At 43.1% G+C, this 5,140-nt stretch overlaps 1 non-coding gene and 1 pseudogene across 1 annotated transcript; both read right to left on the bottom strand.

The window, feature by feature from the left end:
* Positions 1 to 2,394: 2,394 nt before the first annotated feature.
* On the bottom strand, positions 2,395 to 2,461 carry LOC114641184 (uncharacterized; annotated as a pseudogene).
* Positions 2,462 to 3,638: 1,177 nt separating this feature from the next.
* On the bottom strand, positions 3,639 to 3,824 carry LOC114644517 (U2 spliceosomal RNA). The gene has a single exon (XR_007933866.1). It is a non-coding gene; the product is annotated as a U2 spliceosomal RNA (small nuclear RNA).
* Positions 3,825 to 5,140: the final 1,316 nt, after the last annotated feature.

The following is a 5,140-nucleotide window of genomic DNA, read 5'->3' as shown; positions in this document are numbered from 1 at the left end:
GTAGACAGAAAACAACTGTAGTTTATATTTCAAATGTTCCCAGCACTCTAACAAATTTGAAAACCTTACTCGATGAGTGAGCTGCTGTTGTATGAAGTGTTCCATTGAGGACATAAAATCCACCTCCTTCAAACAGGTCACATTCAACTTCCAGTGACCCCTACCCCTCTGCACTCCCGGTACCCGCAGCTTACAAATAAGCATGAAATGGTCCGAAAACCAAACAGGTAACACTTCACTACTCTCTATCTGTACAGAGAGGGATACAAAAAGATAATCTAGTCGTCTCCATATCCCACTTGAGTTGCTCCAAGTGTGTCCCTTGGCATGAGGGGAAAAACACCTAAACCCATCTTTTAAAAAGTAATTATATACTAGAAACTGTAACTTTCGGCCAGTGTAATCGTGTCCATCACTTTGATCTGTATCAATATTGAAATCTTCCCCCCATTATAACCAATCTATCCGTAACTAGGCATGGTTCCAAAGCAGCCAAGATAGCAGCATGCTGTTGTTTGTGAGGTGATGCATATACATTGATAATACGAAAACAAGACCCGTCTTTAACCACATCCACCATCAGCACTCTCCCCGGCACCACTATAGTTGGAGGGCCAATCGTCCAGTCATTCCCTCTGAACAGAATACCAACCCCACTTGAGAAAACTCCACCTACAGCCCATAGAGATGGCCCCCACTGCCAATCTCTGGAGAAGTTATGTACATCAATTTCAGATTTTAGGTGGACCTCTTGCAAAAAACAGATTGTAAAGGGAACAGTGCTTAGCCATAGAAAAACCCCTTCCCTCTTTTGTTTTCCCCTTAACCCTCTAACATTGACAGTCACACAAATCATACAATTTGTCATTCGTCATGGTAAGTTAGCTAAGACCTCCCCCATCGTCTGTCCCTGCCATGATGTCCGTAAACATATCCATGGTGGCTTTATCTAAAAAGTTCTGGGCATTTGGTTCATTAAAAGGAGGGCCTACCAGCATATCTCCGTAACCATCACTTGGCGCAGGCGATTTGTTTAATAGCGGGTCTGAGAGGGTTTGCATTGGGGTCTCCGGCACCTCAGTTATAGTTGTGACAACCGAGCGTCCTTCTGATATGTTTAAGTCTTTTGCCTGATCCATCTCTTCCAAACCTTGCAAAGCAGAAAAGCGATTTGTTGTAAATAGTCTTTTCTCACTAGGTTCCTGTTCAAGCCGTGAAACCTCTCTGGGACGTGTCTTCTTCTGTCTTTTGGTCAATGAGGCACTCTCCCACAAGTTGTCCGATGAATGCGCTCTTGTCAAGACTGTTGTTGTAACTGGAGTTTGTGCAACACTGTCTGTATTATCATCAAGGAGATCATCTATTTTGCTTTCAAAAGCAGCAAAAGTCTGTGCCGGCTGTGACATGTACAAAATGTCCTCAGCTTCCTGCTGTCTCTGCTGCTCCTGCTCTTTCTCATGAACAAGTGCATTGTCGAGCTTTTCTGTAGGTAATCCACTGGAAAAAATTGCAGTGTCCCCGGAATCTTTCCTGCCCTGTGCTAGGGTGATCCACTTCCACCGCAAAGAGAACAGCAGCTTCATCTTCTTGGGGCTTTTGCTTTTCAGGACATGCATGATACAAATGGTTTGACTGCCCACAAATATGACAGCATCTTGGAGTTGTGCAGTCCCTAGCTTTGTGCCCATCTTTGTTACAATTCCTGCAGATCATCACAATACAATATCTGGCTACATGTCCATCCCTGCTGCATTTGCCATATCGCGTAGGCATTCCACCATAGAAAAGGTATCCTTTATTCGGTCCTAAGGAAAAGGAGGACGGTGGGTGAGTCAGTCCGTCCACAGATGAGGAGTCTTTTTTCAACTGTACCTTAAATTGCCTACGGCCATTCCAAACCCCTTCATCATCCGTCACTCGGCGAAGAAAAAAAACCGCAGTAGCATATCTCCGCAAGAAGGCTATTATTGCATCATCTTCTACCCAAGGATTAAACATGCACAGTAATTACTTTCCAGTCTCTTTTCCACAAAGGTTGCACTTTAAAAAGAGACAATGGCGCCATCTGGTGATGTGCCTGCAGCATTTTCCACGCAAAGTCTAAAGTGGCAGCTGATTCAAAAGTCACATCGAAAAAAGACCCATAATCCCCATCCTGTATGCAAAGGATCATCTGCATATCCACTCCCAAAACATGTCGGAGGATTTTATCTTTAAACTCCTAACGAGTAAAACAGTCTAAATCAGCTGTAATCTTCCTTGTAAACCGCAAGGTGTTTCTTACTCCCAAATATGTCAAATCATTGACTTTTTCTGCCATCTTCGAAACCCCTATTTCAGGTATCGTTGAATGCGTTGCCTCCAGAATACCAGCTCTTCTGGTAGCTAAAGAGAAAAGGGTCGCTCGCCTCACATGGCCAAGATACTACACTTGATCTTAGCCAAAAGGCCGAGAAGCGATGCCACAAATTTCCCAGGCCAGCCAGAAACACCATCTTGGCCACGCGTCAACTGCATGGTAAGCCTCCACTTGGCAGGAGGAACCCTAACGCAAGCACCGAGACATGAACCCATGTGACATTCCACATCCTCGTGACAAAGCGGCCCACCTTGGAGCCAAGGCCTAATACAAAGCCCAAGGGTTGCCACAACAGCGAAAAAACCTTTCGAACTTGTGCAGAAACGAGGTAGCTGCTACAGATGGGAGTAGGCGTGGGGGAGGGGAACAGACAGTCACAGTCAGTCCCTTCGGGGGGTGGGGTTGTGGGCGTGTATGTGTGTGGGCGGGGACCAGGCAAGGAAAAGGAGGATTTAAAACCACCATCCCCCCACAAAACAAAGGAGACGTCAGCGAAGGGCGGTAACGATCTAGATATCCCTCGAGACAACACGTTCACACCCCTTCAGACACCACATTCACACCTGTTGGAGATGGAAGATGAAAAGGAGAAGGCACATCCAGGCCTGCCTGTGTGAACAAGGCCTCGAACACAGAGGGCGCTGCAGCGACATCAGACAGCCTGCAAGACTGCTTCGTGGTTTCTGGGAGCTTAATAAGGCTTCCTGCTAGCGTTAAAGGCTTGGGCGTCCGACACTACTGCACTCACCGCACAGCAGCAGCTGTCTAATTCCGAGCCTCGCCTGACATCTGTTGGAATGCAGGAAGTACTACAAGCAAAAGCGGCGTACAGGTACACATTGATTAATTAATCAATCACTTAATTAATTAATTAAATCAATCAATCAATCAATCCTGCTCTGGCGAGCGTACAGGTACACATTGATTATAATTAATTAAATAAATCAATACATCAATCAATCCTGCTCTGGCGAGCGTACAGGCACACATTGATTAATTACATACATACATAAATAAATAAATAAATAAATAAATCCTGCTCTGGCGAGCGTACAGGTACACATTGATTATAATTAATTAAATAAATAAATAATTAAATCAATCAATCAATCCTGCTCTGGCGAGCGTACAGGCACACAGTGATTAATTAACTAATTAATTAATTAAATAAATAAATAATTAAATCAATCAATCCTGCTCTGGGGAGAGTTTCCGTCCTTTCCCCCATAGTGACCAACCCCCAGCCAAGGCTGCTTTTCTGATTTTAGACCAATAAAGGAGAAAGTGCACCGCTCCTGGAAGTACTGCAATACCAGGTCGATGCGTGGAGTGGACGGAGCAAGCCCCTATTCCATCTCCCTGTTCCAAAAATCAATTTAATATATGGTCCCCAGATAGGGGACGTATCAGATATTAAACTGATAAGAACAGATTTTTTTTTTACACATATTTTATTAAAAGTTGGAACAAGACATTAACATGGACGGTACATATGGATCACAAAAATACAATCACTTAGTCAACATGTAAAGCATGAAAAAACTAAAGCAGAAAACCCGAACTTTCACAAAATTAAGGAATTGGCACAAAGGAAAATCATGTGATACAGTCTTTCCAGCGTTCTTTAGCTGCAGCAAAGCCCCATTTTTGTACATCTCTCTTTATGCGCTGACTTATTTCTTTCTTAACCCAACCAACAACCCATTTGACATCATAGTCAGTGTTGTATTTAATTAGAACTTTCCTTGACTCCCAAATTCCCCATTTAGTCAGGCTGACAACCAACCAGAGAAGGAATCTAGAACTTTTGTTAAGCTTTTGAAGGCCAACACCAAATATGATGAAATTGTAAGTAAGAAATTGGAAAAGAAGAAGATCAGGCCATTGCGAACAAACCTCCGCCCACACTTCTTGTGCAAAAGAACAGTCCCAAAATGCGTGTTTGATAGTTTCAGTGGTTGAACAGCAGTAACGAGGACAGGTATCTATTCTGGATATGCCGTGTCTGTACAACCTTTCCCTGACAGAAAGACGACCCCACACTGAAAGCCAATTTAAGTCTTTGAGATGGTTGTCTAGGGATTTTGGCTGGACGGTGTTCCACACAGCATCTGGTAAGCCTGGTGGTCCACATTGAATTTTGTTTTGTTGCAGTATGGCTAGGTACAGGGCCTTGTGGTTTTTACAAATTTCAAGTTGTTGAAAGGGTCTGTACCTCTTTTTCAGGGCTACTGCATATTGAAAATGTTCAGGCATGTTGTCTGCCTTTGGAGTGTGGTTTGTCCATTGAATCAGCTGCCTCATGGGGAAGGAAAACCATAAAAGGATAAAAAATTGAAAGGGATGTACAATGGGACTAGAAAGTCCTGCACACAAAGAGGCAAAATAAATACAATCCATTTTCAGTTGGATATCAACAAAGTTTCTTCCACCTGCATGATATCCTTGTTCCATAGCCTGCTTAGAAATGATCTGATATGATCCACCCCATGCAAACCGGTAAATCATACTTCCTAGTCTCCTGCCTAAATTTCTAGGAAGAGGAAATATAGGAGCCAGGTATAAAAGAGTGGATAAAATCTCAACTTTTACAACAAGAGATTTACCAGTCATTGACAAATTCCGACTTGTCCACAATTTTAGTTTTGATTGAGCTTTTTTTATACGAGAAGTCCAATTTCGTGGGCCACTCATTGTTCTATAAAAATCAACACCTAGAATACGAAGACTGGTGGTATTTAGATTAATCCCATGTAGATGACTTGTCGTCGTAATACACTT

This window comes from Erpetoichthys calabaricus, chromosome 1 (genome assembly GCF_900747795.2).
Source record: "Erpetoichthys calabaricus chromosome 1, fErpCal1.3, whole genome shotgun sequence".
In the NCBI taxonomy this organism is placed as follows: Eukaryota; Metazoa; Chordata; class Cladistia; order Polypteriformes; family Polypteridae; genus Erpetoichthys; species Erpetoichthys calabaricus.
Note: the sequence above shows the minus strand (reverse complement) of the source record. Positions and strands in the feature narration are given on the sequence as shown.